This window comes from Pithys albifrons, chromosome 11 (genome assembly GCF_047495875.1).
Source record: "Pithys albifrons albifrons isolate INPA30051 chromosome 11, PitAlb_v1, whole genome shotgun sequence".
Taxonomy (NCBI): Eukaryota; Metazoa; Chordata; class Aves; order Passeriformes; family Thamnophilidae; genus Pithys; species Pithys albifrons.
The window spans coordinates 1,300,279-1,326,032 of NC_092468.1; the positions used below are offsets into that span (position 1 = coordinate 1,300,279).

The following is a 25,754-nucleotide window of genomic DNA, read 5'->3' on the forward strand; positions in this document are numbered from 1 at the left end:
AGATAATGTGGATTCTGGAGAAGATCCTGGAGCAGGTTTGCCAGGCAGCAGAAAGAAGATGCGGAGAAGGACATAAAACAGCAGAGGTGGCAGAGATGTAAAGCTTATGGGTCTAGAGGTGACATCACTGTGGGGATGCATGGGGATTGTGAGGATGTGATGGCGACTATAGGAATGGAGTGAGAATCATTGTGGGGCTGGAGGGAGCCATCGGACTGGAGCTGATATTCCTGTGGGGTGGACATAGCAATTCTAGTAATGGAGTGGAAATAACCAGGAGCAACGAAGTTCCTGCCTGCCATGAAAACCAGGAGCAGCTTAACCTGTCATAGAAAGATATACATCTATAGCTGAAATAGCAGAGCTCACAGTAAAAAAAAACTTAAGGATCTCCAGCTAAAATGAATGCAGCCCTAGACACAGGACTACAAACCTGCAGCTCAAATAACACAACCCCTGAGGATATGATTGCTCTTCCTCCTGCAGAACAATGACAAGAAGAGCGCTAGTGAGTGTGTTTTCCTGTGTGTGCTGCCTGTGGGCACAGAGTGTGTGTTTGGTCAATCGTCGGGACGGGGTAAGGTCGTGGTTACCCCTGTGCACCTGCCGTGTTTTCCGTGGGCGAGCAGTGGTGTTTTGGCAGGGCTGGAGCGTGCTGTCCGTCAGGGACAGTGGGGCTGCGGGGTGCCTACGGCCATGGGCCCCTGAGAAGAGCAGGTGTGAGAGTGTGATGTGGGAAGCTGTGCAGGCTGGATGGGACAGCGGCCGGGCATAGCGGGGGCTGTCGGGTTTTGCGTGAGTGGTGCGGGGGAATATCCCTTATGTGGGCAGGGCTGCCTTTGTGGTGGAGCAGGAGGCAGGGGCGCCGAGTGCGCTTTGGTGTGCGTTGTGGTGGCAGGCGGGGAGCGTGTGTGTGTCCACTTAGAGGTCCGTGGACAGGTGTTTGGGGTCGTGGAGCTTCCTTTGGGGTCCTGAGACAGGCGTTTGGGTGTGTGTGGCTGTCTTTGGGGTCCGGGCACAGGCGTTTGGGTGTGTGTGACTACCTTGGGGGTCCGTGCAGAGGTGTCTGGGCCTCTGTGGCACCTTGGAGGTCCGGGGCAAGGCGTTTGGGTGCGTGGTGCTGCCTTGGGGGTCTGGGACGTTCGTCTGGATGCGTGGGGCGGTCTTGGGGCACCGGGGTCAGGCGTTTGAGTGCATGTGGCCGCCTTGGGGCTCCGGGGCCAGGCGTTTGGGTGCGTATGACCTCCTTGGGGGTCTGGGGACAGGGTTTTACTTTGTGTAGGTGCCATGTGGGTCCGGGCATAGGCGCTTGGGTGCGTGGGACTGGCATGGATTTGTGTTGGCCCAGTAAGGACATTTTGTGAGGGCGAGCGAGTGGTGTCACCGCCACAAGAGAGGCACTGTGGCACTAGCCAGTGCCTACGGCCATACCACCCTGAGAACGCCCGATCTCGTCTGATCTCGGAAGCTAAGCAGGGTCGGGCCCGGTTAGTACTTGGATGGGAGACCGCCTGGGAATACCGGGTGCTGTAGGCTTTTGCACCCGTCGGCTGCCCGACTCTCCCTCCTGTTTGGGTTGCTGCCTTTTTCCATGAGCTGGCCAGGGGGGTGTCCCTCCTTTTGGCGGCTGCTGCTTATTTCGACTGGACAGGAGCGAGGGGCGCTGCCCGTGTTTTGGTGGGCGTGGCCTCGGCGGGCCGGGAGCGTGCGTGTGGCCACTTGTGGGCTCGGGTGTTTGTGCCCCCTGTGCAACTGCCGTGTTTTCCGTGGGCGAGCAGTGGTGTTTTGGCAGGGCTGGAGCGTGCTGTCCGTCGGGGACAGTCGGGCTGCGGGGTGCCTACGGCCATGGGCCCCTGAGAAGAGCAGGTGTGAGAGTGTGATGTGGGAAGCTGTGCAGGCTGGATGGGACAGCGGCCGGGCATAGCGGGGGCTGTCGGGTTTTGCGTGAGTGGTGCGGGGGAATATCCCTTGTGTGGGCAGGGCTGCCTTTGTGGTGGAGCAGGAGGCAGGGGCGCCGAGTGCGCTTTGGTGTGCGTGGTGGTGGCAGGCGGGGAGCGTGTGTGTGACCACTTCGAGGTCCGTGGACAGGTGTGTGTGTGCGTGGGGCTTCCTTGGGGTCCTGAGACAGGCGTTTGGGTGTGTGTGGCTGTCTTTGGGGTCCGGGCACAGGCGTTTGGGTGTGTGTGACTACCTTGGGGGTCCGCGCCGAGGTGTCTGGGCCTCTGTGGCACCTTGGAGGTCCGGGGCAAGGCGTTTGGGTGCATGGTGCTGCCTTGGGGATCTGGGACATTCGTCTGGGTGCGTGAGGCGGTCTTGGGGCACCGGGGTCAGGCGTTTGAGTGCATGTGGCCACCTTGGGGCTCCGGGGTCAGGCGTTTGAGTGCATGTGGCCGCATTGGGGCTCCGGGGTCAGGCGTTTGGGTGCGTATGACCTCCTTGGGGGTCTGGGGACAGGGTTTTACTTTGTGTAGGTGCCATGTGGGTCCGGGCATAGGCGCTTGGGTGCGTGGGACTGGCATGGATTTGTGTTGGCCCAGTAAGGACATTTTGTGAGGGCGAGCGAGTGGTGTCACCGCCACAAGAGAGGCACTGTGGCACTAGCCAGTGCCTACGGCCATACCACCCTGAGAACGCCCAATCTCGTCTGATCTCGGAAGCTAAGCAGGGTCGGGCCCGGTTAGTACTTGGATGGGAGACCGCCTGGGAATACCGGGTGCTGTAGGCTTTTGCACCCGTCGGCTGCCCGACTCTCCCTCCTGTTTGGGTTGCTGCCTTTTTCGATGAGCTGGGCACCGGGGTGTCCCTTCTGTTGGCGGCTGCTTCTTATTTCGACTGGACAGGAGCGAGGGGCGCTGCCCGTGTTTTGGTGGGCTTGGCCTCGGCGGGCCGGGAGCGTGCGTGTGGCCACTTGTGGGCTCGGGTGTTTGTGCCCCCTGTGCACCTGCCGTGTTTTCCGTGGGCGAGCAGTGGTGTTTTGGCAGGGCTGGAGCGTGCTGTCCGTCGGGGACAGTGGGGCTGCCTGGTGCCTATGGCCATGGGCCCCTGAGAAGAGCAGGTGTGAGAGTGTGATGTGGGAAGCTGTGCAGGGTGGAGCCCGGTTAGTACTTGGATGGGACAGCGGCCGGGCATTGCGGGTGCTGTCGGTTTTTGCGTGAGTGGTGCGGGCAAGCGTCCCTTGTGTGGGCAATGCTGCCTTTGGGGTGGGGCAGGAGGCAGGGGCGCTTTGGTGCGCTTGGTATGTGCGCAGGGAGGTTTGCGGGGAGCGTGTGTGTGTCCACTTCGGGGTCCGTGGACAGGTGTTTGTGTGTGTGGGGCTGCCTTGGGGGTCCTGAGACAGGCGTTTGCGTGGGGCTAGCGTGGGTGTTTGTCGAATGAGCAGCCGCGTTTTTTGAGGGCGTGCGAGTGGTGTGCGCGGCATAAGAGAGGCGCTGTGGGGCTGGCTGGTGCCTACGGCCATACCACCCTGAGAACGCCCGATCTCGTCTGATCTCGGAAGCTAAGCAGGGTCGGGCCCGGTTAGTACTTGGATGGGAGACCGCCTGGGAATACCGGGTGCTGTAGGCTTTTGCACCCGTCGGCTGCCCGACTCTCCCTCCTGTTTGGGTTGCTGCCTTTTTCCATGAGCTGGCCAGGGGGGTGTCCCTCCTTTTGGCGGCTGCTGCTTATTTCGACTGGACAGGAGCGAGGGGCGCTGCCCGTGTTTTGGTGGGCGTGGCGTCGGCGGGCCGGGAGCGTGCGTGTGGCCACTTGTGGGCTCGGGTGTTTGTGCCCCCTGTGCACCTGCCGTGTTTTCCGTGGGCGAGCAGTGGTGTTTTGGCAGGGCTGGAGCGTGCTGTCCGTCGGGGACAGTGGGGCTGCCTGGTGCCTATGGCCATGGCCCCCTGAGAAGAGCAGGTGTGAGAGTATGATGTGGGAAGCTGTGCAGGGTGGATGGGACAGCGGCCGGGCATAGCGGGGGCTGTCGCGTTTTGCGTGAGTGGTGCGGGGGAATATCCCTTGTGTGGGCAGGGCTGGCTTTGTGGTGGAGCAGGAGGCAGGGGCGCCGAGTGCGCTTTGGTGTGCGTGGTGGTGGTAGGCGGGGAGCGTGTGTGTGTCCACTTCGAGGTCCGTGGACAGGTGTGTGGGTGCGTGGGGCTTCCTTGGGGTCCTGAGACAGGCGTTTGGGTGTGTGTGGCTGTCTTTGGGGTCCGGGCACAGGCGTTTGGGTGTGGGTGACTACCTTGGGGGTCCGTTCAGAGGTGTTTGGGCCTCTGTGGCACCTTGGAGGTCCGGGGCAAGGCGTTTGGGTGCGTGGTGCTGCCTTGGGGGTCTGGGACATTCGTCTGGGTGCGTGGGACGGTCTTGGGGCACCGGGGTCAGGCGTTTGAGTGCATGTGGCCGCCTTGGGGCTCCGGGGTCAGGCGTTTGAGTGCATGTGGCCGCATTGGGGCTCCGGGGTCAGGCGTTTGAGTGCATGTGGCCGCCTTGGGGCTCCGGGGCCAGGCGTTTGGGTACGTATGGCCTCCTTGAGGGTCTGGGGTCAGGCGTTTTGGTTTGTGTAGGTGCCATGTGGGTCCGGGCATAGGCGCTTGGGTGCGTGGGACTGGCATGGATTTGTGTTGGCCCAGTAAGGACATTTTGTGAGGGCGAGCGAGTGGTGTCACCGCCACAAGAGAGGCACTGTGGCACTAGCCAGTGCCTACGGCCATACCACCCTGAGAACGCCCGATCTCGTCTGATCTCGGAAGCTAAGCAGGGTCGGGCCCGGTTAGTACTTGGATGGGAGACCGCCTGGGAATACCGGGTGCTGTAGGCTTTTGCACCCGTCGGCTGCCCGACTCTCCCTCCTGTTTGGGTTGCTGCCTTTTTCCATGAGCTGGCCAGGGGGGTGTCCCTTCTGTTGGCGGCTGCTGCTTATTTCGACTGGACAGGAGCGAGGGGCGCTGCCCGTATTTTGGTGGGCGTGGCCTCGGCGGGCCGGGAGCGTGCGTGTGGCCACTTGTGGGCTCGGGTGTTTGTGCCCCCTGTGCACCTGCCTTGTTTTCCGTGGGCGAGCAGTGGTGTTTTGGCAGGGCTGGAGCGTGCTGTCCGTCGGGGACAGTGGGGCTGCCTGGTGCCTATGGCCATGGCCCCCTGAGAAGAGCAGGTGTGAGAGTGTGATGTGGGAAGCTGTGCAGGGTGGAGCCCGGTTAGTACTTGGATGGGACAGCGGCCGGGCATTGCGGGTGCTGTCGGTTTTTGCGTGAGTGGTGCGGGCGAGCGTCCCTTGTGTGGGCAGGGCTGCCTTTGGGGTGGGGCAGGAGGCAGGGGCGCTTTGGTGCGCTTGGTATGTGCGCAGGGTGGTTTGCGGGGAGCGTGTGTGTGTCCACTTCGGGGTCCGTGGACAGGTGTTTGTGTGTGTGGGGCTGCCTTGGGGGTCCTGAGACAGGCGTTTGCGTGGGGCTAGCGTGGGTGTTTGTCGAATGAGCAGCCGCGTTTTTTGAGGGCGTGCGAGTGGTGTGCGCGGCATAAGAGAGGCGCTGTGGGGCTGGCTGGTGCCTACGGCCATACCACCCTGAGAACGCCCGATCTCGTCTGATCTCGGAAGCTAAGCAGGGTCGGGCCCGGTTAGTACTTGGATGGGAGACCGCCTGGGAATACCGGGTGCTGTAGGCTTTTGCACCCGTCGGCTGCCCGACTCTCCCTCCTGTTTGGGTTGCTGCCTTTTTCCATGAGCTGGGAACGGGGGTGTCCCTCCTTTTGGCGGCTGCTGCTTATTTCGACTGGACGGGAGCGAGGGGCGCTGCCCGTGTTTTGGTGGGCGTGGCCTCGGCGGGCCGGGAGCGTGCGTGTGGCCACTTGTGGGCTCGGGTGTTTGTGCCCCCTGTGCACCTGCCTTGTTTTCCTTGGGCGAGCAGTGGTGTTTTGGCAGGGCTGGAGCGTGCTGTCCGTCGGGGACAGTGGGGCTGCGGGGTGCCTACGGCCATGGGCCCCTGAGAAGAGCAGGTGTGAGAGTGTGATGTGGGAAGCTGTGCAGGGTGGATGGGACAGCGGCCGGGCATAGCGGGGGCTGTCGGGTTTTGCGTGAGTGGTGCGGGGGAATATCCCTTGTGTGGGCAGGGCTGCCTTTGTGGTGGAGCAGGAGGCAGGGGCGCCGAGTGCGCTTTGGTGTGCATGGTGGTGGCAGGCGGGGAGCGTGTGTGTGTCCACTTCGAGGTCCATGGACAGGTGTGTGTGTGCGTGGGGCTTCCTTGGGGTCCTGAGACAGGCGTTTGGGTGTGTGTGGCTGTCTTTGGGTCCGGGCACAGGCGTTTGGGTGTGTGTGACTACCTTGGGGGTCCGCGCAGAGGTGTCTGGGCCTCTGTGGCACCTTGGAGGTCCGGGGCAAGGCGTTTGGGTGCGTGGTGCTGCCTTGGGGATCTGGGACATTCGTCTGGGTGCGTGGGGCGGTCTTGGGGCACCGGGGTCAGGCGTTTGAGTGCATGTGGCCGCCTTGGGGCTCCGGGGCCAGGCGTTTGAGTGCATGTGGCTGCCTTGGGGCACCGGGGTCAGGCGTTTGAGTGCATGTGGCCGCCTTGGGGCTCCGGGGCCAGGCGTTTGGGTGCGTATGACCTCCTTGGGGGTCTGGGGACAGGGTTTTACTTTGTGTAGGTGCCATGTGGGTCCGGGCATAGGCGCTTGGGTGCGTGGGACTGGCATGGATTTGTGTTGGCCGAGTAAGGACATTTTGTGAGGGCGAGCGAGTGGTGTCACCGCCACAAGAGAGGCACTGTGGCACTAGCCAGTGCCTACGGCCATACCACCCTGAGAACGCCCGATCTCGTCTGATCTCGGAAGCTAAGCAGGGTCGGGCCCGGTTAGTACTTGGATGGGAGACCGCCTGGGAATACCGGGTGCTGTAGGCTTTTGCTCCCGTCGGCTGCCCGACTCTCCCTCCTGTTTGGGTTGCTGCCTTTTTCGATGAGCTGGGCACCGGGGTGTCCCTTCTGTTGGCGGCTGCTGCTTCTTTCGACTGGACAGGAGCGAGGGGCGCTGCCCGTGTTTTGGTGGGCTTGGCCTCGGCGGGCCGGGAGCGTGCGTGTGGCCACTTGTGGGCTCGGGTGTTTGTGCCCCCTGTGCACCTGCCGTGTTTTCCGTGGGCGAGCAGTGGTGTTTTGGCAGGGCTGGAGCGTGCTGTCCGTCGGGGACAGTGGGGCTGCCTGGTGCCTATGGCCATGGCCCCCTGAGAAGAGCAGGTGTGAGAGTGTGATGTGGGAAGCTGTGCAGGGTGGATGGGACAGTGGCCGGGCATAGCGGGGGCTGTCGGGTTTTGCGTGAGTGGTGCGGGGGAATATCCCTTGTGTGGGCAGGGCTGGCTTTGTGGTGGAGCAGGAGGCAGGGGCGCCGAGTGCGCTTTGGTGTGCGTTGTGGTGGCAGGCGGGGAGCGTGTGTGTGTCCACTTCGAGGTCCGTGGACAGGTGTGTGTGTGCGTGGGGCTTCCTTGGGGTCCTGAGACAGGCGTTTGGGTGTGTGTGGCTGTCTTTGGGGTCCGGGCACAGGCGTTTGGGTGTGGGTGACTACCTTGGGGGTCCGTGCAGAGGTGTTTGGGCCTCTGTGGCACCTTGGAGGTTAGGGGCAAGGCGTTTGGGTGCGTGGTGCTGCCTTGGGGGTCTGGGACATTCGTCTGGGTGCGTGGGACGGTCTTGGGGCACCGGGGTCAGGCGTTTGAGTGCATGTGGCCACCTTGGGGCACCGGGGTCAGGCGTTTGAGTGCATGAGGCCGCCTTGGGGCTCCGGGGTCAGGCGTTTGAGTGCATGTGGCCACCTTGGGGCTCCGGGGTCAGGCGTTTGAGTGCATGTGGCCGCTTTGGGGCTCCGAGGTCAGGCGTTTGGGTACGTATGGCCTCCTTGAGGGTCTGGGGTCAGGCGTTTTGGTTTGTGTAGGTGCCATGTGGGTCCGGGCATAGGCGCTTGGGTGCGTGGGACTGGCATGGATTTGTGTTGGCCGAGTAAGGACATTTTGTGAGGGCAGGCGAGTGGTGTCACCGCCACAAGAGAGGCACTGTGGCACTAGCCAGTGCCTACGGCCATACCACCCTGAGAACGCCCGATCTCGTCTGATCTCGGAAGCTAAGCAGGGTCGGGCCCGGTTAGTACTTGGATGGGAGACCGCCTGGGAATACCGGGTGCTGTAGGCTTTTGCACCCGTCGGCTGCCCGACTCTCCCTCCTGTTTGGGTTGCTGCCTTTTTCCATGAGCTGGGAACGGGGGTGTCCCTCCTTTTGGCGGCTGCTGCTTATTTCGACTGGACGGGAGCGAGGGGCGCTGCCCGTGTTTTGGTGGGCGTGGCCTCGGCGGGCCGGGAGCGTGCGTGTGGCCACTTGTGGGCTCGGGTGTTTGTGCCCCCTGTGCACCTGCCTTGTTTTCCTTGGGCGAGCAGTGGTGTTTTGGCAGGGCTGGAGCGTGCTGTCCGTCGGGGACAGTGGGGCTGCGGGGTGCCTACGGCCATGGGCCCCTGAGAAGAGCAGGTGTGAGAGTGTGATGTGGGAAGCTGTGCAGGGTGGATGGGACAGCGGCCGGGCATAGCGGGGGCTGTCGGGTTTTGCGTGAGTGGTGCGGGGGAATATCCCTTGTGTGGGCAGGGCTGCCTTTGTGGTGGAGCAGGAGGCAGGGGCGCCGAGTGCGCTTTGGTGTGCATGGTGGTGGCAGGCGGGGAGCGTGTGTGTGACCACTTCGAGGTCCATGGACAGGTGTGTGTGTGCGTGGGGCTTCCTTGGGGTCCTGAGACAGGCGTTTGGGTGTGTGTGGCTGTCTTTGGGTCCGGGCACAGGCGTTTGGGTGTGTGTGACTACCTTGGGGGTCCGCGCAGAGGTGTCTGGGCCTCTGTGGCACCTTGGAGGTCCGGGGCAAGGCGTTTGGGTGCGTGGTGCTGCCTTGGGGATCTGGGACATTCGTCTGGGTGCGTGGGGCGGTCTTGGGGCACCGGGGTCAGGCGTTTGAGTGCATGTGGCCGCCTTGGGGCTCCGGGGCCAGGCGTTTGAGTGCATGTGGCTGCCTTGGGGCACCGGGGTCAGGCGTTTGAGTGCATGTGGCCGCCTTGGGGCTCCGGGGCCAGGCGTTTGGGTGCGTATGACCTCCTTGGGGGTCTGGGGACAGGGTTTTACTTTGTGTAGGTGCCATGTGGGTCCGGGCATAGGCGCTTGGGTGCGTGGGACTGGCATGGATTTGTGTTGGCCGAGTAAGGACATTTTGTGAGGGCGAGCGAGTGGTGTCACCGCCACAAGAGAGGCACTGTGGCACTAGCCAGTGCCTACGGCCATACCACCCTGAGAACGCCCGATCTCGTCTGATCTCGGAAGCTAAGCAGGGTCGGGCCCGGTTAGTACTTGGATGGGAGACCGCCTGGGAATACCGGGTGCTGTAGGCTTTTGCTCCCGTCGGCTGCCCGACTCTCCCTCCTGTTTGGGTTGCTGCCTTTTTCGATGAGCTGGGCACCGGGGTGTCCCTTCTGTTGGCGGCTGCTGCTTCTTTCGACTGGACAGGAGCGAGGGGCGCTGCCCGTGTTTTGGTGGGCTTGGCCTCGGCGGGCCGGGAGCGTGCGTGTGGCCACTTGTGGGCTCGGGTGTTTGTGCCCCCTGTGCACCTGCCGTGTTTTCCGTGGGCAAGCAGTGGTGTTTTGGCAGGGCTGGAGCGTGCTGTCCGTCGGGGACAGTGGGGCTGCCTGGTGCCTATGGCCATGGCCCCCTGAGAAGAGCAGGTGTGAGAGTGTGATGTGGGAAGCTGTGCAGGGTGGAGCCCGGTTAGTACTTTGATGGGAGACCGCCTGGGAATACCGGGTGCTGTAGGCTTTTGCACCCGTCGGCTGCCCGACTCTCCCTCCTGTTTGGGTTGCTGCCTTTTTCCATCAACTGGCAAGGGGGGTGTCCCTCCTTTTGGCGGCTGCTTCTTATTTCGACTGGACAGGAGCGAGGGGCGCTGCCCGTATTTTGGTGGGCGTGGCCTCGGCGGGCCGGGAGCGTGCGTGTGGCCACTTGTGGGCTCGGGTGTTTGTGCCCCCTGTGTACCTGCCGTGTTTTCCGTGGGCGAGCAGTGGTGTTTTGGCAGGGCTGGAGCGTGCTGTCCGTCGGGGACAGTGGGGCTGCCTGGTGCCTATGGCCATGGCCCCCTGAGAAGAGCAGGTGTGAGAGTATGATGTGGGAAGCTGTGCAGGCTGGATGGGACAGCGGCCGGGCATAGCGGGGGCTGTCGGGTTTTGCGTGAGTGGTGCGGGGGAATATCCCTTGTGTGGGCAGGGCTGGCTTTGTGGTGGAGCAGGAGGCAGGGGCGCCGAGTGCGCTTTGGTGTGCGTTGTGGTGGCAGGCGGGGAGCGTGTGTGTGTCCACTTCGAGGTCCGTGGACAGGTGTGTGTGTGCGTGGGGCTTCCTTGGGGTCCTGAGACAGGCGTTTGGGTGTGTGTGGCTGTCTTTGGGGTCCGGGCACAGGCGTTTGGGTGTGTGTGACTACCTTGGGGGTCCGTGCAGAGGTGTTTGGGCCTCTGTGGCACCTTGGAGGTTAGGGGCAAGGCGTTTGGGTGCGTGGTGCTGCCTTGGGGGTCTGGGACATTCGTCTGGGTGCGTGGGACGGTCTTGGGGCACCGGGGTCAGGCGTTTGAGTGCATGTGGCCGCCTTGGGGCTCCGGGGTCAGGCGTTTGAGTGCATGTGCCGCATTGGGGCTCCGGGGTCAGGCGTTTGAGTGCATGTGGCCACCTTGGGGCACCGGGGTCAGGCGTTTGAGTGCATGAGGCCGCCTTGGGGCTCCGGGGCCAGGCGTTTGAGTGCATGTGGCTGCCTTGGGGCACCGTGGTCAGGCGTTTGAGTGCATGTGGCCGCCTTGGGGCTCCGGGGCCAGGCGTTTGGGTGCGTATGACCTCCTTGGGGGTCTGGGGACAGGGTTTTACTTTGTGTAGGTGCCATGTGGGTCCGGGCATAGGCGCTTGGGTGCGTGGGACTGGCATGGATTTGTGTTGGCCCAGTAAGGACATTTTGTGAGGGCGAGCGAGTGGTGTCACCGCCACAAGAGAGGCACTGTGGCACTAGCCAGTGCCTACGGCCATACCACCCTGAGAATGGCCGATCTCGTCTGATCTCGGAAGCTAAGCAGGGTCGGGCCCGGTTAGTACTTGGATGGGAGACCGCCTGGGAATACCGGGTGCTGTAGGCTTTTGCACCCGTCGGCTGCCCGACTCTCCCTCCTGTTTGGGTTGCTGCCTTTTTCCATGAGCTGGGCACCGGGGTGTCCCTTCTGTTGGCGGCTGCTGCTTATTTCGACTGGACAGGAGCGAGGGGCGCTGCCCGTGTTTTGGTGGGCGTGGCCTCGGCGGGCCGGGAGCGTGCGTGTGGCCACTTGTGGGCTCGGGTGTTTGTGCCCCCTGTGCACCTGCCTTGTTTTCCTTGGGCGAGCAGTGGTGTTTTGGCAGGGCTGGAGCGTGCTGTCCGTCGGGGACAGTGGGGCTGCCTGGTGCCTATGGCCATGGCCCCCTGAGAAGAGCAGGTGTGAGAGTGTGATGTGGGAAGCTGTGCAGGGTGGAGCCCGGTTAGTACATGGATGGGACAGCGGCCGGGCATTGCGGGTGCTGTCGGTTTTTGCGTGAGTGGTGCGGGCGAGCGTCCCTTGTGTGGGCAATGCTGCCTTTGGGGTGGGGCAGGAGGCAGGGGCGCTTTGGTGCGCTTGGTATGTGCGCAGGGTGGTTTGCGGGGAGCGTGTGTGTGTCCACTTCGGGGTCCGTGGACAGGTGTTTGTGTGTGTGGGGCTGCCTTGGGGGTCCTGAGACAGGCGTTTGCGTGGGGCTAGCGTGGGTGTTTGTCGAATGAGCAGCCGCGTTTTTTGAGGGCGTGCGAGTGGTGTGCGCGGCATAAGAGAGGCGCTGTGGGGCTGGCTGGTGCCTACGGCCATACCACCCTGAGAACGCCCGATCTCGTCTGATCTCGGAAGCTAAGCAGGGTCGGGCCCGGTTAGTACTTGGATGGGAGACCGCCTGGGAATACCGGGTGCTGTAGGCTTTTGCACCCGTCGGCTGCCCGACTCTCCCTCCTGTTTGGGTTGCTGCCTTTTTCCATGAGCTGGGAACGGGGGTGTCCCTCCTTTTGGCGGCTGCTTCTTATTTCGACTGGACAGGAGCGAGGGGCGCTGCCCGTGTTTTGGTGGGCGTGGCCTCGGTGGGCCGGGATCGTGCGTGTGGCCACTTGTGGGCTCGGGTGTTTGTGCCCCCTGTGTACCTGCCGTGTTTTCCGTGGGCGAGCAGTGGTGTTTTGGCAGGGCTGGAGCGTGCTGTCCGTCGGGGACAGTGGGGCTGCCTGGTGCCTATGGCCATGGCCCCCTGAGAAGAGCAGGTGTGAGAGTGTGATGTGGGAAGCTGTGCAGGGTGGATGGGACAGTGGCCGGGCATAGCGGGGGCTGTCGGGTTTTGCGTGAGTGGTGCGGGGGAATATCCCTTGTGTGGGCAGGGCTGGCTTTGTGGTGGAGCAGGAGGCAGGGGCGCCGAGTGCGCTTTGGTGTGCGTGGTGGTGGCAGGCGGGGAGCGTGTGTGTGTCCACTTCGAGGTCCGTGGACAGGTGTGTGTGTGCGTGGGGCTTCCTTGGGGTCCTGAGACAGGCGTTTGGGTGTGTGTGGCTGTCTTTGGGGTCCGGGCACAGGCGTTTGGGTGTGGGTGACTACCTTGGGGGTCCGTGCAGAGGTGTTTGGGCCTCTGTGGCACCTTGGAGGTCAGGGGCAAGGCGTTTGGGTGCGTGGTGCTGCCTTGGGGGTCTGGGACATTCGTCTGGGTGCGTGGGACGGTCTTGGGGCACCGGGGTCAGGCGTTTGAGTGCATGTGGCCACCTTGGGGCACCGGGGTCAGGCGTTTGAGTGCATGTGGCCGCATTGGGGCTCCGGGGCCAGGCGTTTGAGTGCATGTGGCCGCCTTGGGGCTCCGGGGTCAGGCGTTTGAGTGCATGTGGCCGCATTGGGGCTCCGGGGTCAGGCGTTTGAGTGCATGTGGCCGCATTGGGGCTCCGGGGTCAGGCGTTTGAGTGCATGTGGCCGCATTGGGGCTCCGGGGTCAGGCGTTTGAGTGCATGTGGCCGCTTTGGGGCTCCGAGGTCAGGCGTTTGGGTACGTATGGCCTCCTTGAGGGTCTGGGGTCAGGCGTTTTGGTTTGTGTAGGTGCCATGTGGGTCCGGGCATAGGCGCTTGGGTGCGTGGGACTGGCATGGATTTGTGTTGGCCGAGTAAGGACATTTTGTGAGGGCAGGCGAGTGGTGTCACCGCCACAAGAGAGGCACTGTGGCACTAGCCAGTGCCTACGGCCATACCACCCTGAGAACGCCCGATCTCGTCTGATCTCGGAAGCTAAGCAGGGTCGGGCCCGGTTAGTACTTGGATGGGAGACCGCCTGGGAATACCGGGTGCTGTAGGCTTTTGCACCCGTCGGCTGCCCGACTCTCCCTCCTGTTTGGGTTGCTGCCTTTTTCCATGAGCTGGGAACGGGGGTGTCCCTCCTTTTGGCGGCTGCTGCTTATTTCGACTGGACGGGAGCGAGGGGCGCTGCCCGTGTTTTGGTGGGCGTGGCCTCGGCGGGCCGGGAGCGTGCGTGTGGCCACTTGTGGGCTCGGGTGTTTGTGCCCCCTGTGCACCTGCCTTGTTTTCCGTGGGCGAGCAGTGGTGTTTTGGCAGGGCTGGAGCGTGCTGTCCGTCGGGGACAGTCGGGCTGCGAGGTGCCTACGGCCATGGGCCCCTGAGAAGAGCAGGTGTGAGAGTGTGATGTGGGAAGCTGTGCAGGCTGGATGGGACAGCGGCCGGGCATAGCGGGGGCTGTCGGGTTTTGCGTGAGTGGTGCGGGGGAATATCCCTTGTGTGGGCAGGGCTGGCTTTGTGGTGGAGCAGGAGGCAGGGGCGCCGAGTGCGCTTTGGTGTGCATGGTGGTGGCAGGCGGGGAGCGTGTGTGTGACCACTTCGAGGTCCATGGACAGGTGTGTGTGTGCGTGGGGCTTCCTTGGGGTCCTGAGACAGGCGTTTGGGTGTGTGTGGCTGTCTTTGGGTCCGGGCACAGGCGTTTGGGTGTGTGTGACTACCTTGGGGGTCCGCGCAGAGGTGTCTGGGCCTCTGTGGCACCTTGGAGGTCCGGGGCAAGGCGTTTGGGTGCGTGGTGCTGCCTTGGGGATCTGGGACATTCGTCTGGGTGCATGGGGCGGTCTTGGGGCACCGGGGTCAGGCGTTTGAGTGCATGTGGCCGCCTTGGGGCTCCGGGGCCAGGCGTTTGAGTGCATGTGGCCGCATTGGGGCTCCGGGGTCAGGCGTTTGAGTGCATGTGGCCGCCTTGGGGCTCCGGGGCCAGGCGTTTGGGTACGTATGGCCTCCTTGAGGGTCTGGGGTCAGGCGTTTTGGTTTGTGTAGGTGCCATGTGGGTCCGGGCATAGGCGCTTGGGTGCGTGGGACTGGCATGGATTTGTGTTGGCCCAGTAAGGACATTTTGTGAGGGCGAGCGAGTGGTGTCACCGCCACAAGAGAGGCACTGTGGCACTAGCCAGTGCCTACGGCCATACCACCCTGAGAACGCCCGATCTCGTCTGATCTCGGAAGCTAAGCAGGGTCGGGCCCGGTTAGTACTTGGATGGGAGACCGCCTGGGAATACCGGGTGCTGTAGGCTTTTGCACCCGTCGGCTGCCCGACTCTCCCTCCTGTTTGGGTTGCTGCCTTTTTCCATGAGCTGGCCAGGGGGGTGTCCCTTCTGTTGGCGGCTGCTGCTTATTTCGACTGGACAGGAGCGAGGGGCGCTGCCCGTATTTTGGTGGGCGTGGCCTCGGCGGGCCGGGAGCGTGCGTGTGGCCACTTGTGGGCTCGGGTGTTTGTGCCCCCTGTGCACCTGCCTTGTTTTCCGTGGGCGAGCAGTGGTGTTTTGGCAGGGCTGGAGCGTGCTGTCCGTCGGGGACAGTGGGGCTGCCTGGTGCCTATGGCCATGGCCCCCTGAGAAGAGCAGGTGTGAGAGTGTGATGTGGGAAGCTGTGCAGGGTGGAGCCCGGTTAGTACTTGGATGGGACAGCGGCCGGGCATTGCGGGTGCTGTCGGTTTTTGCGTGAGTGGTGCGGGCGAGCGTCCCTTGTGTGGGCAGGGCTGCCTTTGGGGTGGAGCAGGAGGCAGGGGCGCTTTGGTGCGCTTGGTATGTGCGCAGGGTGGTTTGCGGGGAGCGTGTGTGTGTCCACTTCGGGGTCCGTGGACAGGTGTTTGTGTGTGTGGGGCTGCCTTGGGGGTCCTGAGACAGGCGTTTGCGTGGGGCTAGCGTGGGTGTTTGTCGAATGAGCAGCCGCGTTTTTTGAGGGCGTGCGAGTGGTGTGCGCGGCATAAGAGAGGCGCTGTGGGGCTGGCTGGTGCCTACGGCCATACCACCCTGAGAACGCCCGATCTCGTCTGATCTCGGAAGCTAAGCAGGGTCGGGCCCGGTTAGTACTTGGATGGGAGACCGCCTGGGAATACCGGGTGCTGTAGGCTTTTGCACCCGTCGGCTGCCCGACTCTGCCTCCTGTTTGGGTTGCTGCCTTTTTCCATGAGCTGGGAACGGGGGTGTCCCTCCTTTTGGCGGCTGCTGCTTATTTCGACTGGTCAGGAGCGAGGGGCGCTGCCCGTGTTTTGGTGGGCGTGGCCTCGGCGGGCCGGGAGCGTGCGTGTGGCCACTTGTGGGCTCGGGTGTTTGTGCCCCCTGTGCACCTGCCTTGTTTTCCTTGGGCGAGCAGTGGTGTTTTGGCAGGGCTGGAGCGTGCTGTCCGTCGGGGACAGTGGGGCTGCCTGGTGCCTATGGCCATGGCCCCCTGAGAAGAGCAGGTGTGAGAGTGTGATGTGGGAAGCTGTGCAGGGTGGATGGGACAGCGGCCGGGCATAGCGGGGGCTGTCGGGTTTTGCGTGAGTGGTGCGGGGGAATATCCCTTGTGTGGGCAGGGCTGCCTTTGTGGTGGAGCAGGAGGCAGGGGCGCCGAGTGCGCTTTGGTGTGCGTTGTGGTGGCAGGCGGGGAGCGTGTGTGTGTCCACTTCGAGGTCCGTGGACAGGTGTGTGTGTGCGTGGGGCTTCCTTGGGGTCCTGAGACAGGCGTTTGGGTGTGTGTGGCTGTCTTTGGGGTCCGGGCACAGGCGTTTGGGTGTGGGTGACTACCTTGGGGGTCCGTGCAGAGGTGTTTGGGCCTCTGTGGCACCTTGGAGGTCAGGGGCAAGGCGTTTGGGTGCGTGGTGCTGCCTTGGGGGTCTGGGACATTCGTCTGGGTGCGTGGGACGGTCTTGGGGCACCGGGGTCAGGCGTTTGAGTGCATGTGGCCACCTTGGGGCTCCGGGGTCAGGCGTTTGAGTGCATGTGGCCGCATTGGGGCTCCGGGGTCAGGCGTTTGAGTGCATGTGGCCGCATTGGGGCTCCGGGGTCAGGCGTTTGAGTGCATGTGGCCGCTTTGGGGCTCCGAGGTCAGGCGTTTGGGTACGTATGGCCTCCTTGAGGGTCTGGGGTCAGGCGTTTTGGTTTGTGTAGGTGCCATGTGGGTCCGGGCATAGGCGCTTGGGTGCGTGGGACTGGCATGGATTTGTGTTGGCCGAGTAAGGACATTTTGTGAGGGCGAGCGAGTGGTGTCACCGCCACAAGAGAGGCACTGTGGCACTAGCCAGTGCCTACGGCCATACCACCCTGAGAACGCCCGATCTCGTCTGATCTCGGAAGCTAAGCAGGGTCGGGCCCGGTTAGTACTTGGATGGGAGACCGCCTGGGAATACCGGGTGCTGTAGGCTTTTGCACCCGTCGGCTGCCCGACTCTCCCTCCTGTTTGGGTTGCTGCCTTTTTCCATGAGCTGGGAACGGGGGTGTCCCTCCTTTTGGCGGCTGCTGCTTATTTCGACTGGACGGGAGCGAGGGGCGCTGCCCGTGTTTTGGTGGGCGTGGCCTCGGCGGGCCGGGAGCGTGCGTGTGGCCACTTGTGGGCTCGGGTGTTTGTGCCCCCTGTGCACCTGCCTTGTTTTCCTTGGGCGAGCAGTGGTGTTTTGGCAGGGCTGGAGCGTGCTGTCCGTCGGGGACAGTCGGGCTGCGAGGTGCCTACGGCCATGGGCCCCTGAGAAGAGCAGGTGTGAGAGTGTGATGTGGGAAGCTGTGCAGGCTGGATGGGACAGCGGCCGGGCATAGCGGGGGCTGTCGGGTTTTGCGTGAGTGGTGCGGGGGAATATCCCTTGTGTGGGCAGGGCTGCCTTTGTGGTGGAGCAGGAGGCAGGGGCGCCGAGTGCGCTTTGGTGTGCATGGTGGTGGCAGGCGGGGAGCGTGTGTGTGTCCACTTCGAGGTCCGTGGACAGGTGTGTGTGTGCGTGGGGCTTCCTTGGGGTCCTGAGACAGGCGTTTGGGTGTGTGTGGCTGTCTTTGGGTCCGGGCACAGGCGTTTGGGTGTGTGTGACTACCTTGGGGGTCCGCGCAGAGGTGTCTGGGCCTCTGTGGCACCTTGGAGGTCCGGGGCAAGGCGTTTGGGTGCGTGGTGCTGCCTTGGGGATCTGGGACATTCGTCTGGGTGCATGGGGCGGTCTTGGGGCACCGGGGTCAGGCGTTTGAGTGCATGTGGCCGCCTTGGGGCTCCGGGGCCAGGCGTTTGAGTGCATGTGGCTGCCTTGGGGCTCCGGGGTCAGGCGTTTGAGTGCATGTGGCCGCCTTGGGGCTCCGGGGCCAGGCGTTTGGGTGCGTATGACCTCCTTGGGGGTCTGGGGACAGGGTTTTACTTTGTGTAGGTGCCATGTGGGTCCGGGCATAGGCGCTTGGGTGCGTGGGACTGGCATGGATTTGTGTTGGCCGAGTAAGGACATTTTGTGAGGGCGAGCGAGTGGTGTCACCGCCACAAGAGAGGCACTGTGGCACTAGCCAGTGCCTACGGCCATACCACCCTGAGAACGCCCGATCTCGTCTGATCTCGGAAGCTAAGCAGGGTCGGGCCCGGTTAGTACTTGGATGGGAGACCGCCTGGGAATACCGGGTGCTGTAGGCTTTTGCACCCGTCGGCTGCCCGACTCTCCCTCCTGTTTGGGTTGCTGCCTTTTTCCATGAGCTGGGCACCGGGGTGTCCCTTCTGTTGGCGGCTGCTGCTTATTTCGACTGGACAGGAGCGAGGGGCGCTGCCCGTGTTTGGTGGGCGTGGCCTCGGCGGGCCGGGAGCGTGCGTGTGGCCACTTGTGGGCTCGGGTGTTTGTGCCCCCTGTGCACCTGCCTTGTTTTCCTTGGGCGAGCAGTGGTGTTTTGGCAGGGCTGGAGCGTGCTGTCCGTCGGGGACAGTGGGGCTGCCTGGTGCCTATGGCCATGGCCCCCTGAGAAGAGCAGGTGTGAGAGTGTGATGTGGGAAGCTGTGCAGGGTGGAGCCCGGTTAGTACTTGGATGGGACAGCGGCCGGGCATTGCGGGTGCTGTCGGTTTTTGCGTGAGTGGTGCGGGCGAGCGTCCCTTGTGTGGGCAGGGCTGCCTTTGGGGTGGGGCAGGAGGCAGGGGCGCTTTGGTGCGCTTGGTATGTGCGCAGGGTGGTTTGCGGGGAGCGTGTGTGTGTCCACTTCGGGGTCCGTGGACAGGTGTTTGTGTGTGTGGGGCTGCCTTGGGGGTCCTGAGACAGGCGTTTGCGTGGGGCTAGCGTGGGTGTTTGTCGAATGAGCAGCCGCGTTTTTTGAGGGCGTGCGAGTGGTGTGCGCGGCATAAGAGAGGCGCTGTGGGGCTGGCTGGTGCCTACGGCCATACCACCCTGAGAACGCCCGATCTCGTCTGATCTCGGAAGCTAAGCAGGGTCGGGCCCGGTTAGTACTTGGATGGGAGACCGCCTGGGAATACCGGGTGCTGTAGGCTTTTGCACCCGTCGGCTGCCCGACTCTGCCTCCTGTTTGGGTTGCTGCCTTTTTCCATGAGCTGGGAACGGGGGTGTCCCTCCTTTTGGCGGCTGCTGCTTATTTCGACTGGTCAGGAGCGAGGGGCGCTGCCCGTATTTTGGTGGGCGTGGCCTCGGCGGGCCGGGAGCGTGCGTGTGGCCACTTGTGGGCTCGGGTGTTTGTGCCCCCTGTGCACCTGCCTTGTTTTCCTTGGGCGAGCAGTGGTGTTTTGGCAGGGCTGGAGCGTGCTGTCCGTCGGGGACAGTGGGGCTGCCAGGTGCCTATGGCCATGGCCCCCTGAGAAGAGCAGGTGTGAGAGTGTGATGTGGGAAGCTGTGCAGGGTGGATGGGACAGCGGCCGGGCATAGCGGGGGCTGTCGGGTTTTGCGTGAGTGGTGCGGGGGAATATCCCTTGTGTGGGCAGGGCTGCCTTTGTGGTGGAGCAGGAGGCAGGGGCGCCGAGTGCGCTTTGGTGTGCATGGTGGTGGCAGGCGGGGAGCGTGTGTGTGTGACCACTTCGAGGTCCGTGGACAGGTGTGTGTGTGCGTGGGGCTTCCTTGGGGTCCTGAGACAGGCGTTTGGGTGTGTGTGGCTGTCTTTGGGTCCGGGCACAGGCGTTTGGGTGTGTGTGACTACCTTGGGGGTCCGTGCAGAGGTGTTTGGGCCTCTGTGGCACCTTGGAGGTCCGGGGCAAGGCGTTTGGGTGCGTGGTGCTGCCTTGGGGATCTGGGACATTCGTCTGGGTGCGTGAGGCGGTCTTGGGGCACCGGGGTCAGGCGTTTGAGTGCATGTGGCCGCCTTGGGGCTCCGGGGCCAGGCGTTTGGGTGCATGTGGCCACCTTGGGGGTCTGGGGACAGGGTTTTACTTTGTGTAGGTGCCATGTGGGTCCGGGCATAGGCGCTTGGGTGCGTGGGACTGGCATGGATTTGTGTTGGCCCAGTAAGGACATTTTGTGAGGGCGAGCGAGTGGTGTCACCGCCACAAGAGAGGCACTGTGGCACTAGCCAGTGCCTACGGCCATACCACCCTGAGAACGCCCGATCTCGTCTGATCTCGGAAGCTAAGCAGGGTCGGGCCCGGTTAGTACTTGGATGGGAGACCGCCTGGGAATACCGGGTGCTGTAGGCTTTTGCACCCGTCGGCTGCCCGACTCTCCCTCCTGTTTGGGTTGCTGCCTTTTTCCATGAGCTGGGAACGGGGGTGTCCCTCCTTTTGGCGGCTGCTGCTTATTTCGACTGGACGGGAGCGAGGGGCGCTGCCCGTGTTTTGGTGGGCGTGGCCTCGGCGGGCCGGGAGCGTGCGTGTGGCCACTTGTGGGCTCGGGTGTTTGTGCCCCCTGTGCACCTGCCTTGTTTTCCTTGGGCGAGCAGTGGTGTTTTGGCAGGGCTGGAGCGTGCTGTCCGTCGGGGACAGTCGGGCTGCGAGGTGCCTACGGCCATGGGCCCCTGAGAAGAGCAGGTGTGAGAGTGTGATGTGGGAAGCTGTGCAGGCTGGATGGGACAGCGGCCGGGCATAGCGGGGGCTGTCGGGTTTTGCGTGAGTGGTGCGGGGGAATATCCCTTGTGTGGGCAGGGCTGCCTTTGTGGTGGAGCAGGAGGCAGGGGCGCCGAGTGCGCTTTGGTGTGCGTTGTGGTGGCAGGCGGGGAGCGTGTGTGTGTCCACTTCGAGGTCCGTGGACAGGTGTGTGTGTGCGTGGGGCTTCCTTGGGGTCCTGAGACAGGCGTTTGGGTGTGTGTGGCTGTCTTTGGGGTCCGGGCACAGGCGTTTGGGTGTGGGTGACTACCTTGGGGGTCCGTGCAGAGGTGTTTGGGCCTCTGTGGCACCTTGGAGGTCAGGGGCAAGGCGTTTGGGTGCGTGGTGCTGCCTTGGGGGTCTGGGACATTCGTCTGGGTGCGTGGGACGGTCTTGGGGCACCGGGGTCAGGCGTTTGAGTGCATGTGGCCACCTTGGGGCTCCGGGGTCAGGCGTTTGAGTGCATGTGGCCGCATTGGGGCTCCGGGGTCAGGCGTTTGAGTGCATGTGGCCGCATTGGGGCTCCGGGGTCAGGCGTTTGAGTGCATGTGGCCGCTTTGGGGCTCCGAGGTCAGGCGTTTGGGTACGTATGGCCTCCTTGAGGGTCTGGGGTCAGGCGTTTTGGTTTGTGTAGGTGCCATGTGGGTCCGGGCATAGGCGCTTGGGTGCGTGGGACTGGCATGGATTTGTGTTGGCCGAGTAAGGACATTTTGTGAGGGCGAGCGAGTGGTGTCACCGCCACAAGAGAGGCACTGTGGCACTAGCCAGTGCCTACGGCCATACCACCCTGAGAACGCCCGATCTCGTCTGATCTCGGAAGCTAAGCAGGGTCGGGCCCGGTTAGTACTTGGATGGGAGACCGCCTGGGAATACCGGGTGCTGTAGGCTTTTGCACCCGTCGGCTGCCCGACTCTCCCTCCTGTTTGGGTTGCTGCCTTTTTCCATGAGCTGGGAACGGGGGTGTCCCTCCTTTTGGCGGCTGCTGCTTATTTCGACTGGACGGGAGCGAGGGGCGCTGCCCGTGTTTTGGTGGGCGTGGCCTCGGCGGGCCGGGAGCGTGCGTGTGGCCACTTGTGGGCTCGGGTGTTTGTGCCCCCTGTGCACCTGCCTTGTTTTCCTTGGGCGAGCAGTGGTGTTTTGGCAGGGCTGGAGCGTGCTGTCCGTCGGGGACAGTCGGGCTGCGAGGTGCCTACGGCCATGGGCCCCTGAGAAGAGCAGGTGTGAGAGTGTGATGTGGGAAGCTGTGCAGGCTGGATGGGACAGCGGCCGGGCATAGCGGGGGCTGTCGGGTTTTGCGTGAGTGGTGCGGGGGAATATCCCTTGTGTGGGCAGGGCTGCCTTTGTGGTGGAGCAGGAGGCAGGGGCGCCGAGTGCGCTTTGGTGTGCATGGTGGTGGCAGGCGGGGAGCGTGTGTGTGTCCACTTCGAGGTCCGTGGACAGGTGTGTGTGTGCGTGGGGCTTCCTTGGGGTCCTGAGACAGGCGTTTGGGTGTGTGTGGCTGTCTTTGGGTCCGGGCACAGGCGTTTGGGTGTGTGTGACTACCTTGGGGGTCCGCGCAGAGGTGTCTGGGCCTCTGTGGCACCTTGGAGGTCCGGGGCAAGGCGTTTGGGTGCGTGGTGCTGCCTTGGGGATCTGGGACATTCGTCTGGGTGCATGGGGCGGTCTTGGGGCACCGGGGTCAGGCGTTTGAGTGCATGTGGCCGCCTTGGGGCTCCGGGGCCAGGCGTTTGAGTGCATGTGGCTGCCTTGGGGCTCCGGGGTCAGGCGTTTGAGTGCATGTGGCCGCCTTGGGGCTCCGGGGCCAGGCGTTTGGGTGCGTATGACCTCCTTGGGGGTCTGGGGACAGGGTTTTACTTTGTGTAGGTGCCATGTGGGTCCGGGCATAGGCGCTTGGGTGCGTGGGACTGGCATGGATTTGTGTTGGCCGAGTAAGGACATTTTGTGAGGGCGAGCGAGTGGTGTCACCGCCACAAGAGAGGCACTGTGGCACTAGCCAGTGCCTACGGCCATACCACCCTGAGAACGCCCGATCTCGTCTGATCTCGGAAGCTAAGCAGGGTCGGGCCCGGTTAGTACTTGGATGGGAGACCGCCTGGGAATACCGGGTGCTGTAGGCTTTTGCACCCGTCGGCTGCCCGACTCTCCCTCCTGTTTGGGTTGCTGCCTTTTTCCATGAGCTGGGCACCGGGGTGTCCCTTCTGTTGGCGGCTGCTGCTTATTTCGACTGGACAGGAGCGAGGGGCGCTGCCCGTGTTTGGTGGGCGTGGCCTCGGCGGGCCGGGAGCGTGCGTGTGGCCACTTGTGGGCTCGGGTGTTTGTGCCCCCTGTGCACCTGCCTTGTTTTCCTTGGGCGAGCAGTGGTGTTTTGGCAGGGCTGGAGCGTGCTGTCCGTCGGGGACAGTGGGGCTGCCTGGTGCCTATGGCCATGGCCCCCTGAGAAGAGCAGGTGTGAGAGTGTGATGTGGGAAGCTGTGCAGGGTGGAGCCCGGTTAGTACTTGGATGGGACAGCGGCCGGGCATTGCGGGTGCTGTCGGTTTTTGCGTGAGTGGTGCGGGCGAGCGTCCCTTGTGTGGGCAGGGCTGCCTTTGGGGTGGGGCAGGAGGCAGGGGCGCTTTGGTGCGCTTGGTATGTGCGCAGGGTGGTTTGCGGGGAGCGTGTGTGTGTCCACTTCGGGGTCCGTGGACAGGTGTTTGTGTGTGTGGGGCTGCCTTGGGGGTCCTGAGACAGGCGTTTGCGTGGGGCTAGCGTGGGTGTTTGTCGAATGAGCAGCCGCGTTTTTTGAGGGCGTGCGAGTGGTGTGCGCGGCATAAGAGAGGCGCTGTGGGGCTGGCTGGTGCCTACGGCCATACCACCCTGAGAACGCCCGATCTCGTCTGATCTCGGAAGCTAAGCAGGGTCGGGCCCGGTTAGTACTTGGATGGGAGACCGCCTGGGAATACCGGGTGCTGTAGGCTTTTGCACCCGTCGGCTGCCCGACTCTGCCTCCTGTTTGGGTTGCTGCCTTTTTCCATGAGCTGGGAACGGGGGTGTCCCTCCTTTTGGCGGCTGCTGCTTATTTCGACTGGTCAGGAGCGAGGGGCGCTGCCCGTATTTTGGTGGGCGTGGCCTCGGCGGGCCGGGAGCGTGCGTGTGGCCACTTGTGGGCTCGGGTGTTTGTGCCCCCTGTGCACCTGCCTTGTTTTCCTTGGGCGAGCAGTGGTGTTTTGGCAGGGCTGGAGCGTGCTGTCCGTCGGGGACAGTGGGGCTGCCAGGTGCCTATGGCCATGGCCCCCTGAGAAGAGCAGGTGTGAGAGTGTGATGTGGGAAGCTGTGCAGGGTGGATGGGACAGCGGCCGGGCATAGCGGGGGCTGTCGGGTTTTGCGTGAGTGGTGCGGGGGAATATCCCTTGTGTGGGCAGGGCTGCCTTTGTGGTGGAGCAGGAGGCAGGGGCGCCGAGTGCGCTTTGGTGTGCATGGTGGTGGCAGGCGGGGAGCGTGTGTGTGTGACCACTTCGAGGTCCGTGGACAGGTGTGTGTGTGCGTGGGGCTTCCTTGGGGTCCTGAGACAGGCGTTTGGGTGTGTGTGGCTGTCTTTGGGTCCGGGCACAGGCGTTTGGGTGTGTGTGACTACCTTGGGGGTCCGTGCAGAGGTGTTTGGGCCTCTGTGGCACCTTGGAGGTCCGGGGCAAGGCGTTTGGGTGCGTGGTGCTGCCTTGGGGATCTGGGACATTCGTCTGGGTGCGTGAGGCGGTCTTGGGGCACCGGGGTCAGGCGTTTGAGTGCATGTGGCCGCCTTGGGGCTCCGGGGCCAGGCGTTTGGGTGCGTATGACCTCCTTGGGGGTCTGGGGACAGGGTTTTACTTTGTGTAGGTGCCATGTGGGTCCGGGCATAGGCGCTTGGGTGCGTGGGACTGGCATGGATTTGTGTTGGCCCAGTAAGGACATTTTGTGAGGGCGAGCGAGTGGTGTCACCGCCACAAGAGAGGCACTGTGGCACTAGCCAGTGCCTACGGCCATACCACCCTGAGAACGCCCGATCTCGTCTGATCTCGGAAGCTAAGCAGGGTCGGGCCCGGTTAGTACTTGGATGGGAGACCGCCTGGGAATACCGGGTGCTGTAGGCTTTTGCACCCGTCGGCTGCCCGACTCTCCCTCCTGTTTGGGTTGCTGCCTTTTTCCATGAGCTGGGAACGGGGGTGTCCCTCCTTTTGGCGGCTGCTGCTTATTTCGACTGGACGGGAGCGAGGGGCGCTGCCCGTGTTTTGGTGGGCGTGGCCTCGGCGGGCCGGGAGCGTGCGTGTGGCCACTTGTGGGCTCGGGTGTTTGTGCCCCCTGTGCACCTGCCTTGTTTTCCTTGGGCGAGCAGTGGTGTTTTGGCAGGGCTGGAGCGTGCTGTCCGTCGGGGACAGTCGGGCTGCGAGGTGCCTACGGCCATGGGCCCCTGAGAAGAGCAGGTGTGAGAGTGTGATGTGGGAAGCTGTGCAGGCTGGATGGGACAGCGGCCGGGCATAGCGGGGGCTGTCGGGTTTTGCGTGAGTGGTGCGGGGGAATATCCCTTGTGTGGGCAGGGCTGCCTTTGTGGTGGAGCAGGAGGCAGGGGCGCCGAGTGCGCTTTGGTGTGCGTGGTGGTGGCAGGCGGGGAGCGTGTGTGTGACCACTTCGAGGTCCATGGACAGGTGTGTGTGTGCGTGGGGCTTCCTTGGGGTCCTGAGACAGGCGTTTGGGTGTGTGTGGCTGTCTTTGGGTCCGGGCACAGGCGTTTGGGTGTGTGTGACTACCTTGGGGGTCCGCGCCGAGGTGTCTGGGCCTCTGTGGCACCTTGGAGGTCCGGGGCAAGGCGTTTGGGTGCGTGGTGCTGCCTTGGGGATCTGGGACATTCGTCTGGGTGCATGGGGCGGTCTTGGGGCACCGGGATCAGGCGTTTGAGTGCATGTGGCCGCCTTGGGGCTCCGGGGCCAGGCGTTTGAGTGCATGTGGCTGCCTTGGGGCTCCGGGGTCAGGCGTTTGAGTGCATGTGGCCGCCTTGGGGCTCCGGGGCCAGGCGTTTGGGTGCGTATGACCTCCTTGGGGGTCTGGGGACAGGGTTTTACTTTGTGTAGGTGCCATGTGGGTCCGGGCATAGGCGCTTGGGTGCGTGGGACTGGCATGGATTTGTGTTGGCCCAGTAAGGACATTTTGTGAGGGCGAGCGAGTGGTGTCACCGCCACAAGAGAGGCACTGTGGCACTAGCCAGTGCCTACGGCCATACCACCCTGAGAACGCCCGATCTCGTCTGATCTCGGAAGCTAAGCAGGGTCGGGCCCGGTTAGTACTTGGATGGGAGACCGCCTGGGAATACCGGGTGCTGTAGGCTTTTGCACCCGTCGGCTGCCCGACTCTCCCTCCTGTTTGGGTTGCTGCCTTTTTCCATGAGCTGGGAACGGGGGTGTCCCTCCTTTTGGCGGCTGCTGCTTATTTCGACT

The 25,754-nt window shown here is 63.5% G+C and overlaps 22 non-coding genes across 22 annotated transcripts; all 22 read left to right on the plus strand.

Moving 5' to 3' along the window:
- Window positions 1–1,417: 1,417 nt before the first annotated feature.
- On the plus strand, window positions 1,418–1,536 carry LOC139677238 (5S ribosomal RNA). The gene has a single exon (XR_011698796.1). It is a non-coding gene; the product is annotated as a 5S ribosomal RNA (ribosomal RNA).
- Window positions 1,537–2,606: 1,070 nt separating this feature from the next.
- Window positions 2,607–2,725, plus strand: LOC139677282 (5S ribosomal RNA). The gene has a single exon (XR_011698839.1). It is a non-coding gene; the product is annotated as a 5S ribosomal RNA (ribosomal RNA).
- A 720-nt stretch (window positions 2,726–3,445) lies between these two features.
- On the plus strand, window positions 3,446–3,564 carry LOC139677261 (5S ribosomal RNA). The gene has a single exon (XR_011698818.1). It is a non-coding gene; the product is annotated as a 5S ribosomal RNA (ribosomal RNA).
- Window positions 3,565–4,676: 1,112 nt separating this feature from the next.
- Window positions 4,677–4,795, plus strand: LOC139677272 (5S ribosomal RNA). Its single transcript, XR_011698829.1, has one exon. It is a non-coding gene; the product is annotated as a 5S ribosomal RNA (ribosomal RNA).
- Window positions 4,796–5,515: 720 nt separating this feature from the next.
- Window positions 5,516–5,634, plus strand: LOC139677283 (5S ribosomal RNA). The gene has a single exon (XR_011698840.1). It is a non-coding gene; the product is annotated as a 5S ribosomal RNA (ribosomal RNA).
- A 1,110-nt stretch (window positions 5,635–6,744) lies between these two features.
- LOC139677293 (5S ribosomal RNA) lies at window positions 6,745–6,863 on the plus strand. The gene has a single exon (XR_011698843.1). It is a non-coding gene; the product is annotated as a 5S ribosomal RNA (ribosomal RNA).
- Window positions 6,864–8,016: 1,153 nt separating this feature from the next.
- Window positions 8,017–8,135, plus strand: LOC139677239 (5S ribosomal RNA). Its single transcript, XR_011698797.1, has one exon. It is a non-coding gene; the product is annotated as a 5S ribosomal RNA (ribosomal RNA).
- A 1,110-nt stretch (window positions 8,136–9,245) lies between these two features.
- On the plus strand, window positions 9,246–9,364 carry LOC139677240 (5S ribosomal RNA). The gene has a single exon (XR_011698798.1). It is a non-coding gene; the product is annotated as a 5S ribosomal RNA (ribosomal RNA).
- A 1,654-nt stretch (window positions 9,365–11,018) lies between these two features.
- On the plus strand, window positions 11,019–11,137 carry LOC139677285 (5S ribosomal RNA). The gene has a single exon (XR_011698842.1). It is a non-coding gene; the product is annotated as a 5S ribosomal RNA (ribosomal RNA).
- A 720-nt stretch (window positions 11,138–11,857) lies between these two features.
- LOC139677241 (5S ribosomal RNA) lies at window positions 11,858–11,976 on the plus strand. Its single transcript, XR_011698799.1, has one exon. It is a non-coding gene; the product is annotated as a 5S ribosomal RNA (ribosomal RNA).
- Window positions 11,977–13,252: 1,276 nt separating this feature from the next.
- LOC139677242 (5S ribosomal RNA) lies at window positions 13,253–13,371 on the plus strand. Its single transcript, XR_011698800.1, has one exon. It is a non-coding gene; the product is annotated as a 5S ribosomal RNA (ribosomal RNA).
- A 1,111-nt stretch (window positions 13,372–14,482) lies between these two features.
- Window positions 14,483–14,601, plus strand: LOC139677243 (5S ribosomal RNA). Its single transcript, XR_011698801.1, has one exon. It is a non-coding gene; the product is annotated as a 5S ribosomal RNA (ribosomal RNA).
- Window positions 14,602–15,321: 720 nt separating this feature from the next.
- On the plus strand, window positions 15,322–15,440 carry LOC139677244 (5S ribosomal RNA). The gene has a single exon (XR_011698802.1). It is a non-coding gene; the product is annotated as a 5S ribosomal RNA (ribosomal RNA).
- A 1,153-nt stretch (window positions 15,441–16,593) lies between these two features.
- LOC139677255 (5S ribosomal RNA) lies at window positions 16,594–16,712 on the plus strand. Its single transcript, XR_011698812.1, has one exon. It is a non-coding gene; the product is annotated as a 5S ribosomal RNA (ribosomal RNA).
- Window positions 16,713–17,822: 1,110 nt separating this feature from the next.
- Window positions 17,823–17,941, plus strand: LOC139677258 (5S ribosomal RNA). The gene has a single exon (XR_011698815.1). It is a non-coding gene; the product is annotated as a 5S ribosomal RNA (ribosomal RNA).
- Window positions 17,942–18,660: 719 nt separating this feature from the next.
- On the plus strand, window positions 18,661–18,779 carry LOC139677259 (5S ribosomal RNA). The gene has a single exon (XR_011698816.1). It is a non-coding gene; the product is annotated as a 5S ribosomal RNA (ribosomal RNA).
- Window positions 18,780–19,809: 1,030 nt separating this feature from the next.
- On the plus strand, window positions 19,810–19,928 carry LOC139677260 (5S ribosomal RNA). Its single transcript, XR_011698817.1, has one exon. It is a non-coding gene; the product is annotated as a 5S ribosomal RNA (ribosomal RNA).
- A 1,153-nt stretch (window positions 19,929–21,081) lies between these two features.
- Window positions 21,082–21,200, plus strand: LOC139677262 (5S ribosomal RNA). The gene has a single exon (XR_011698819.1). It is a non-coding gene; the product is annotated as a 5S ribosomal RNA (ribosomal RNA).
- Window positions 21,201–22,310: 1,110 nt separating this feature from the next.
- On the plus strand, window positions 22,311–22,429 carry LOC139677263 (5S ribosomal RNA). Its single transcript, XR_011698820.1, has one exon. It is a non-coding gene; the product is annotated as a 5S ribosomal RNA (ribosomal RNA).
- A 719-nt stretch (window positions 22,430–23,148) lies between these two features.
- On the plus strand, window positions 23,149–23,267 carry LOC139677264 (5S ribosomal RNA). Its single transcript, XR_011698821.1, has one exon. It is a non-coding gene; the product is annotated as a 5S ribosomal RNA (ribosomal RNA).
- A 1,030-nt stretch (window positions 23,268–24,297) lies between these two features.
- Window positions 24,298–24,416, plus strand: LOC139677265 (5S ribosomal RNA). Its single transcript, XR_011698822.1, has one exon. It is a non-coding gene; the product is annotated as a 5S ribosomal RNA (ribosomal RNA).
- Window positions 24,417–25,526: 1,110 nt separating this feature from the next.
- On the plus strand, window positions 25,527–25,645 carry LOC139677266 (5S ribosomal RNA). Its single transcript, XR_011698823.1, has one exon. It is a non-coding gene; the product is annotated as a 5S ribosomal RNA (ribosomal RNA).
- Window positions 25,646–25,754: the final 109 nt, after the last annotated feature.